The following is an 11,097-nucleotide window of genomic DNA, read 5'->3' as shown; positions in this document are numbered from 1 at the left end:
TCGATTTGTCGAATCATCGCGCCGAGCTGTGTCAAGGGACCTATAAGCAGTTTTATACGCCTACAAATATGAAATGCAACCCTATGAATTAAAAGTAACTAAAAAGGATGGAAAAGAAAATTTTCTTTTTTTTAATTAGGGTTAACAATCAAACAAATGAGAAGGGGGAAATTATTTGAATTTATTATCTTGTTAGTAAATGTCAAAGTGAAAGATGGATTTTATTATGGTCAACAAAAATAATTTTTTTTCTTAAATCCTAATTGTCTCTAATTGTGAAGCTAACTAAAAGGGGTGGAATTGAAAACATTAGAAAAATGACTTACCCGAAAGCAAATCTTCAAATCCTAGTTCTCCAATCCGCGATCTTCAAGCTCCAAGCGTTTCCTTCATAATAAACACACAAGTTAAAGAACCAAAATAATTAAAACCTACTTAAACACCTTCCCCGACAACGGCGCCAAAAACTTGATGCGGCATAAACATGTACCAAAAATGTTGCAAGTGCACAACCATGTCAAGTTATAGTATAAAGATATCGATCCCACAAGGAAGGTGTTTTTGTAGGAAAAAATATAAAATCGGTTCTTATGTTGTGTGCATAACAAATATGAGTGATGATTGAATGTGATTGTGAAGAGATTGAGAGAGTGAAAATGGTGTGTAAATAGGCGCAGAATGTAAGTGAGAGTGGATGTGACAAAGAATGAATGTGATCAATAAGGCAAGAAGGAAAAATCAAGAAACAAATAAAAATTAAGAATAAAAAATAAAATTCAAGAATAAAAGAAAATGCAAGAAATTAAAGATGGTGGATTCAATTATAGATATGTGTAATCTAAAATTGAACCCACTTCTTAAAAAAGGGTGATTTCCTAAAGGATTCTAGCCTAAAGGCAAATCAAACAAAATAAAAATAAACAAAAAGAAAAACTAAACCCAAGAGGGTTCTAGCCTCAAGGTGAATAGTGTAAGAAATTAAAATCTAACTACAAAATAAATTACAAAATCTAAACTAGAAAATAAATTATAAGAATTAAATACAAGAAAATAAATCTACTCTATAAGCATGAAATAAATCTAAGGCAAGAGGGTTCTAGCCTCTTGGCTATTTAACAAGAAAATAAAATCTAACTATAAGCATAGAAATAAATCTAAACTAATAAGCAATAAAAAATAAATAAAAAAGAGAAAAAGGAAAGAAATACAAATCTCTAAATAATTCTTCATCTCCATCTTCATCATCCAACAAAGAGAAGAAATATTTAAAGTGGTGAAAAATTATTATTATTAATTGTAACAAAAAGTTACAAATTTGGAAGACTTTCTTAATTAAGAGTAGCCCTCCTCTCCAAAAGGAGTTATAAAAATTTTCACACCTCTAACCCCTCACTTTCTACCCCTATTTATAGTAAACATCAGTGAATGAGAGCCATTGGATCAAACTTGAGCTCCAAGAAAAGCAAAATCAGCCATTGACTCGCGCTACAGTAAACTGGCATCGATGCTGGTATCGATGCCAGCATCAATGCCGACATCGATGCCGACATCGATACCCACTATATCCAAATTCTTATTTTACGGATAGCTTCGTCTCGTCAAGATAGGCGATTTTCATATATTATATGTTAAATTCCGCCATCCGGATTAGGAGATATCGTCGTTTCTTTGATAGGCGATTTTCATATATTATATGTTAAATTCCGCCATCCGGATTAGGAGATATCGTCGTTTCTTTGTGGACAACCATTTTGAATATGATTTCTTTTCATATTGGATTTTTGATTTTCTCCGGCTTCTACTGGCTTCTCGGCTTGATTCTGGGCTTTTGGATAATTTGAAAATTGATTTTCCAATGGGCTTCTTTTGGGCTTTGGCATTTTTTCTTCATTTGGGGGCTTCAACACTTCATTGAATATTGAAAGAAATTGTTTGCTTCCATGGGCTTCATTTCTTCAATAAATCAAGGGCTTTTTTTGTTGAGAGATGAGAGTTTTGAGATTTATTCTTCATTAACCTGCAATTAAAGATAAAAATAATTATTAGTAGTATATTTATTCATATAAAATAGATAATGAGGGTATAAAACTATAATAAAATATGATTATTATCTTGGCGAATACTTTCATAAAGAAAGTCATTCGAAAGGTTTGTGATTCTTTCCCCTTCTTTCCTCCGGATTAAACTTGGTTTTAATCTCGAGAAGAGCCACAATCTCGCTTGGTCATGATTGTCGCTTCCGCAATTGTTTCCTTCATGAAACAAGAGCGTAGTTATATTGTCAATCGTGTTTGATCTGCGGTGGTCCACAGACTAACGCGTCCCCGGCACAGGTAAAGATCCCACACAAAGCAGCGGGAGATAAACTACTACTGTGTTTTGTTTGATAAAGTTGTAATCTTTATTTTTTATTGTAAGAAGATCTTATAAAAAGATCAACTTTTCTTTCAGTTTGAACTTGTAATCGATAAACGGTGTAACAGGTTTGAAAGTAATAAAAAAGGCAACTTTTGACGAAAATAAACTGGCAACCACAGTGGGAGCCGACAGCTTCTCTGCCGAAGCTGTAGTGTCGCAACCAAAGATTATCATCCCGATCAATGAAGAGGTTGAGTACGAGTTCGACCAGGCAAAGTATGAGGAATACTTATCCTCATCTTCCAAATCATCCTCTCCTCGCAAGAATAGGAGAGACTCCACAAGGAAGGTTCGGGGGCACTTGGATCTGAAGGTTCAAAACCAAGATCCTCATCCTGCAGCGGCTCAAGGCACACCTTGCAAAACCGAAGCCACTACTGAAAGCAAGCGCCTTTCGTTTGATAGTGGCCGCTTCCTTAGGGTCTTCAGGCAAAATTCCATATATAGCATAGTCGATGTACGGGAATCGCCAATCTCTAGATTCAAGCTCCAATGAGGTTGTACAGACTTCTCCTGTCGGTGTCTTGTCCGAGCTTTCCTCTACAGGAATCTTAGAATAGTATAACTCACGCCCCGTAACAGGAATCGTAGTCTCGTCGCTCGGGGGCAATGCTAAGGAGGTTGCCAATGAGGCTAAAGCATCTGCATAAGCATTCTGAGCTCGTGGAATATATTCAATAAAGAAACCTTCGAACTTCTTAGCTTGCATTAGCACTGGGGAGTAATACGGGATCAGATCCTCATGACGCACCTCGTATTCCCCTCGGACTTGATTCACGATTAGCTGAGAGTCACCGTAAGCTTCAACATGTCGAATATTAAGTTCCTCAGCAAATTGCATTCCTAGTAGCAGAGCATTATACTCGGCTATGTTGTTAGTGTAGGGTTCGATCAGGGAAAATCCTCTAGGGATCACGTGACCATTCGGAGAAACGAACACCACTCCGACTCCTACGATAGTTGCTCCATGAGGATTTGCTCTGGATGCACCGTCGAAGAATAATTTCCACACTTGCGTAGCTTCTTGAGTGACGTAAGCTTCAGCGACTTCATCGGGCAATTCTTCATACAGTTTAGATGTCCCTGGCACCGGGTGATCGAATTATAAGTCTGCTAACGCTTGACCCTTGACTGCTTTTTGGGACATGAATTGCATGTCGTATTGAGACAAGAGGATAGCCCACTTTGCCAACCGACAATTCAGAGATGACGGTTTTGTCATTAGAACTCTTAAGGGATTCACCTTGGAGATAACATGAATCATTTGTCCTACCAAATAATGTCGCATCTTCTGGACTGCGAATACCAAAGCGAGACATTCTTTTTCAACTGGATTATACCAGTGTTCGGCTCCCATCATAGTCCTGCTTAGGTAATAGATGGCTTGCTCTTGGCCTTGATCGTTGTTCTGAGCTAACAAAGCTCCTAGAGAATGGTCCATAGCTCTCACGTATAACAGGAATGGTTTTCCTAATATTGGGACTACAAGAACCGGCGGTTGAGTAAGATATTTCTTGATCTCCTCAAATGCTCTTTGGCAATCCCCATCCCAAACAAAGGATACTCCTTTCTTCATGAGCTTAGAGAAAGGTTGGCAGCACCCTGAAAGATTTGATATGAATCTTCGAATGTAGGCCAGTCTACCTTGCAAGCCTCTGAGCTCTTTGAGATTCGTCGGAGGTGGCATGTCTTGGATAGCACGCACTTTTTCTGGGTCAAGAGAGATTCCCTTGGATGTGACGATAAATCCTAAGAATTTCCCGCTTGATACTCCAAGGAAAGATTTTGTTGGGTTCATCTTCAGTTGGTGAACTCGCATGATGTCGAACATTATCTTCAAGTCTGTAAGATGATCGCTTTTATGCTGGCTTTTTACTGCTATATCGTCAACGTAGCACTCGATCTTCTTTCGTAGATGTTCATGGAAGATGACATTCATTGCGTGTTGATAAGTTGCACCTGCGTTTTTTAGGCCGAAAGGCATCACTGTGTAGCAGTACACCCCTAGTGGAGTTCTGAACGCAGTATGCTTTTCGTCTTCAGGATGCATCTTGATCTGATTGTACCCTGAGAATCCGTCCGTGAAAGACATCCTTTCATATCCACAGGTATTGTCGATCATGACATCAGTGATAGGAAGAGGAAACTCGTCTTTTGGACAAGCTGCGTTGAGGTCACGAAAGTCTATGCATATTCGGACCTTACCATTTTTCTTAGGGACTGGAACAATGTTGGCTACCCAGTCTGGGTGTTGTTCTTCTCTGACAAAACCAGAGTCTATAAGCTTTTTAACTTCGGACTCAATTGCTTCCATGATCTCTGGACGAAACTGTCGTTGTTACTGTTTAACGGGTTTTGCATCCGGATCTATGTTGAGCCGATGCATGGTGACTTTTGGGTCAAGACCAGGCATGTCTTCATAGTTCCAAGCAAAGACATCTATATATTCTCGGATGAGAGATATAAGATCCTCTGTCTTAGATGATGATAAATTTTTAGCTATGAAGATGGGCTTAGGGTCATGTTCATCTCCTATGTTGACCTGGATCACTTTATCTTTAGTGGGTGGTTCGCGTTGTTCGAATCGCAAATCCCACAAGATGTTGAGGCGTTTGATCCAAGGATCATTGGTCGATTCGATTAACTCTTCGTCACCCCCGGCATCTTCATCTGGATGACTAGTTGAAACCATGTTCACAGTCAGACTTTTAAAGAAAGGCCCGACGCTAACGTCGAATTCCCAGGAAGATGTTCCGGATGACTGGTCCTGACGCAAATAATTACTGATTTTATTTTCTGAGACAGAGGGAGTTGTGACGTAACCCACACCCCTTCCGGTTTTTTGATAGTAGTATGGAGGTTTTCCTTCGGGGGTTAGAGACATTCGAATCGGTGTTCGCCTTCCTTTCCCGAAGTTTAAACCCTGTTTTTTGTTAAAGTTATATCCCATTCTTTTCATTAAATGTATAGAATTAGGTTCATGATAATGGAATTGAGGAACTCCATCATCTTCTTCCGAGCCTCCCCGTTTGAGTGGTTCGAGTTTGACTTTACCGAAATGGATCGGCCTCTGCCCTTTCCTTTTGGATGGGACTTTGAAGAAAGCCTTTTGTGCATCTTCTGCTTCTTCATCTGACGCGAAGGATGACTTAATTGGCAATGCGAGGGATGCCTCTACGCATAATGTGTGCCACAGGTTGGTATCTGCATCAGTTTTATTCTTTATTTGTTCATTATCAGATGACTCATCAGACAAGTACGCCAAAATAAAATCTTCATTAATACACCATTCATCCTCACTCGGTACATTATTATTGCTCTCATCCTGACCCATTACATTGAAGTTTAACTCCCATGGACAATTTCCTTCAGGGTCTGGCTCGACGTCTGCTTCATTATCGTTGTCAACCTCTTCTTTCTCTTGTGATTCTGAATAGAATACCGAATCTGTGTGGAAGTTTTCCACTCCTCTGAAAGGGTATTTTTCCGCAATTAGGGTTCGAACTTCTCCTTCCTCATTGGCATACTTCATAACCTGATGGAGGGTAGACGGGACAATACGTTTTGCATGAATCCATGGTCGTCCCAATAATAGATTGTAGGACGTGTCCACATCTATGATGTAACAAGTCACCTCGGACTTGAGGTCTCCAATCTGGCATTTGAGTTTGATCTTTCCCAGGGGCCGAGTGCTGTTAGCGTTGAATCCGAAAATGGTAGTCTGAGTAGCGTTCAGCCGATGCATGGGGATCCCTAAGACTTGCATGACTCTGTAAGGCATGATGCTAAGTGCTGAGCCTGGGTCAACCTGAACACGGCTGATTTCTGATGACCTGATGTATCCTGTGTAGTACAGGGGTCTGTCATGTTTATGTTTCACTTGCATATCCTCCTGAGTGAATGATATGCAGGGTAGACTTCTCGTTGCTTGTAAGCATTGCAGGCAAGACTGATCTTCAGCTGCTTCAGGGATCGGAGTGACTTGAGTGATAAAGCTCTCCGTGTTCTTTAAAGCTTCAATTAGAGCTTCTTTGGTGGCTTTGGACAACCTCAAGAGCTCATATAGGGTAATCCTAGCAGTTATATTGGCTATATGCGCCATGACATTGAATTGGAAGGGAGCGCTCGATTCCCTGAGGTCCTGGTAAAGATTTTTGTTGAACCAGAGCTCCTTTTGCTTCCCTTTATCGACCGCCTTTTTTGGTACAGAATCGCCAGCGTCTTGGGGCTGTTCTTCAACCTCTTGGGCAGACTGGTTATAATCTTTCAAATAAACCTTTCCTGACTGAGTGCCAGGATTGTCTCCTGGATAAGCCGCGAGGACAATTCTCTCTTCTTCTGAGTCGGTGAGAGGTTTGAGATGATCATCATTCTCATTAACAGAGGGGCTAATCATGTTGGATGACTTAGTTATGTCTCCATTCTTTTTGGACGTAGTTTTTGTCCATTGTTGATCTTTAATTAGGTCAGGATGGACCCACATAATCTCTCATTTTGGGGTAGTGAGGGGTACCAACCCCCTGTCCTTCTGACTGTGTAAGTCGGTGTTTTTCAAGTGCATTCCCCCTTTACGGATGGGAATGACGCCATCTGTAGCAGCTACAGGGAGGAAGTCACCGAACTGGACCGCAATCAAGTTAGTAGATACAGTCTTCTGCTCCGGCTTCAGGGTAAGTACGTTAGCATTCACCAAATTTTGCAAGATGTCTTTGAACACATAACATTTTCTGGTAGGATTTTCCAAGAACCTATGATAGCGATAGTAATTGGGGTCATCTACCTTCCCTGCTTTATCTGGTTTTCTGATCTCGGGGAGCTGCAATTTATTGTTCTTCCGAAGTAGTTGGAACAGAGTGTCCACATGCTCTTCTTTGAACGAGTATTGCTTAGGCGCTCTTTGTTGGTTTGGTGCTTTGCCTTGTTTCCCTGATGGCGTGCGTGCATCAGTATCGGCAGCTAACGTCTCCTTTCCCTTGTTAGCCCTTATGTTTTGATGATGTTTTACAACCGCCATTATCGGTACTAATGGCTTATTAAGTACAAATGTAGTGAATTCATATATCAAGCTTATTAGTGCCACTAATGGAGGATTGGATGGAATATGCGCTACAACGATGATATCCAAAGGAGGAGGAGCCATAGTGATGAAGCAACGTTATTTCAAGAACAACAAATTCAAATAGAAGCTTCATCAAATTCAAGCTATATCAAGACTCAAGCATTGCATTCTATATGAGGATATTAGCTATCTTTTATTTTTTTCTCTCTAGTGCTAGAATGTAGGCAAAGAGTTATTGACTTCACTTGAAGCTATTGGGATATCACACACACGTTTTCATACTTATGTTTTTAAGCGTTTTTCACAAAATACTATTTTTCACAAGTATGAGGACCTATCTGCAAAATTCCTTTTCCAAACAATTTGTTTTTAGCATTAAAAACATTTTACAAAGTTTCATAATTTTCAGAGGTCAAATAAATATTTTCCAAAAATTTTAGTTATGTCAAAAACAGTGTTTTGGGATGTATCAGAATGCGGTCGACCGCATCGGTCGACCGCACCTATGTTCATGCAGAGAGTTCGTCGGTCGACCGCCGCGGTCGACCGAGAGCTTCCTTCGGTCGACCGCACCGGTCGACCGGACAAGTCTCTGCTTGTTTTTCTAGTTTTTGATCTGGTTAGCGGTCGACCGAAATTTCCGTCGGTCGACCGAACTTTTCCATCGGTCGACCGGAATTTCCGCCGGTCGACCGCCGTATTTTTTCAAACAGTTATCTCTGTCTTTTTCGACGCCGCTCAGTACAGATCTCAGCGACGTTTTGGTTCCAGATTTTGGGGGATTAAGGGATGAGTTTAAACAGCTGTTTTTCTCCTATTTAAACTCCACCTCTTCCTCTTCTTCAGTGTCCCAGCTTTTGCAAAAACCAGAGACATTGTTTTTCACAGAGCTTAAATTTCAAAACCTGTTCTTCTGAGTTTTTGTGTGCTCACTTCCCAGCTTCAGTGTGCTCTCTCTCTTTGCCATAGGGACGTTGTAAAGAAAGAGTCTTACACTATTTCTACCATCTTGTGAGTGTGATCTTATGTAGATCAACTGTGAGGGAGTGTGATCTAGTGAGATCAACTGTGTAGTGTGAGATCGTCTGGGGATTGCTGTGTAGACGAAGTTCCGGCTTCCAAACCGGGTTGTGTAGTGGATTTCTCCTCAAGAGTGGGGAGCGGGGACGTAGGTCAGCGGACCGAACCTCGTTAACATATCGCGCGTCACAGGATAACGATTCCTACCCTTATCTCCTCTATTTTGATTGCTTTAGAATACTGTGGTTTGCTTGTCTTAATTTTATTGCATAATTATAGCCTCTTGATCCTAATCACCCCCCTCTAGGGTCAAACAATTGGTATCAGAGCTTGGTCTCTATATTAGTTTTTGGTTTAATCACCTTAGAGAAAAGATCTTATGGAGGCTTCAATGAATGTGCATATGCTAGAGGGACAATCCACCACTAGACCACCACTCTTCACCGGTAGTAACTTTGCTTATTGGAAGGCTAGGATGAGAATTTACCTTCGTTGCATTGACCTTGACATCCTAGAACTCATAGAGAAAAAATATGTAGAAAAGTCCAAAGTTGGGACTATAACCGATGGAGAGAGGCACCAAGCCAATCTCAATGCTAAGGCTATGAATGCCTTAATTTGTGGTCTTTCCCCCCAACGAGTATAATAGGGTTTCCACGTGTGCAACCGCATACGAAATTTGGGTGAAATTGTGTATTACACACGAAGGAACCCCCCAAGTCAACGAATCCAAGATTAGTGGACTTATGCATGAATATGAGTTATTTCAAATGCTTCCAAATGAATCAATTGATGCTATGTTTTCTCGCTTTACTAACATTATCAATGAATTGCATGGTCTTGACAAGAAGTTGACTATTCAAGAGATGAATTACAAGATTCTTCGTTCATTGACTCCGATGTGGGAACCCAAGGCGACGGCTATAGAAGAAGCTCATGACCTTACCACTTTACCTCTCGATGGCCTCATCAGAAAGCTCAAGGTAGGAGGAAGTGTCATCACGCGAAGTTGAGGAGCCGTCACCAAAATTGAAGACCATAGCTCTCAAGGGAGCTAGTGACAACTCATCTTCGTCGTCGGAGAGTGAAGTTGATTTTTCTAGAGAAGTGGCTCATCTCTCTAGAAGAATTTCTAGGCTCATAAAAATGAACAAGAAATTTAACCCACGATCTAACAACAAATTTCCTTCTCGTGTAGGAAAATGCTTTGAATGCAATGAACTGGGCCATATCGCTAAGGATTGCCCAAGGCTCAAGGAGAAGTACATGAAATACAAGAAGAAGAAGGCTATGTATACTTAGAAGAGTTGAACTTTGAATTTAAAAGAATGTCTAAAGAATACTCTTCTTTCAAAAAATTGCATGCCTCTTGTGATATTAAGCTAGAACAACTAACAACCTCTCTTGCTCTAAAAGATGAATTGCTTGGAGATCTCGATTTTGAGAACAAGCAATTAAGATCAAAGATTGAAAGACTAGAAATTGAGGGTTGTAGGACTAGACCCACTCATGCTTATGCCAACTACAATCACCATGGTAGAAATAGGTTTCATGGTTCTAACATTCGTACATACAAAAGAAATTTTGTATGCACCTATTGTATGAGACATGGACACATTTCTACTCATTGTAGAATTAAAGACAATGAAGATTTTTATGGTTTGATATGGGTACCCAAAGGTACCAAAACTACTAACCACCAAGGACCCAAGACATGGGTACCTAAAGCTACTACACCTTCATCTTCTTCTTTTGTAGGGAACGTCACGGCAACGACGTAAGGAGATGTGGTACCTTGATAGTGGTTGCTCACATCATATGACGGGCAACAAAGAGTTATTTGCAACCCTATCAAGGATTGAAGGAGGCAATGTCTCCTTCGGTGGTGGTGAGAAAGGTAAAATCATTGGTATCGGTTCTATTGGTAAGAAACCCTCACCCATTATTGAAGATGTTTATTTAGTAAATGGCTTGAATCATAATCTTCTTAGCATTAGCCAATTAAGTGATAAAGGTTTTGATATTTCTTTTAAACCGGATAAATGCATCATTAGTATGGATGGAAAAATTGTTTTTATTGCAAATCGCAAGTCTAATGTTTACATTTTTGAGATGAATGAGTTAGTGAATCAAGATGTGAAGTGTCTTGCGGCAATTGATGAAAATCCTTGGATTTGGCACAAGAGACTTGGACATGCAAATATGGAGTTAATATCAAAATTGTCTAAGAAGAATCTTGTGAAAGGGCTACCTAGCTTGCACTTCATAAAAGATACAATTTGTGAGGATTGTGCCAAAGGTAAACAAACAAAGTCTTCTTTCAAATCCATCCATGAGGTATCGACTTCTAAACCCTTGCAATTACTTCATCTTGATTTATTTGGTCCTATGCGTGTTACCTCTCTTGGAGGCAAACACTATGTTTTTGTGATTATTGATGATTTTTCTCGTTTTACATGGACAATATTTCTTGCTAAGAAAAATGATTGTTTTGAAGAATTTGCTAATCATGTTAAAAGAATTGAAAATGAAAAAGATTTGAAAGTTGTTAAAATAAGAAGTGATCATGGTGGTGAATTTCAAAATGAATTTTTCTATGA

This window comes from Asparagus officinalis, chromosome 4 (genome assembly GCF_001876935.1).
Source record: "Asparagus officinalis chromosome 4, Aspof.V1, whole genome shotgun sequence".
In the NCBI taxonomy this organism is placed as follows: domain Eukaryota; kingdom Viridiplantae; phylum Streptophyta; class Magnoliopsida; order Asparagales; family Asparagaceae; genus Asparagus; species Asparagus officinalis.
The sequence above is the reverse complement of the archived record's forward strand: the minus strand, read 5'-3'. Positions refer to the sequence as shown.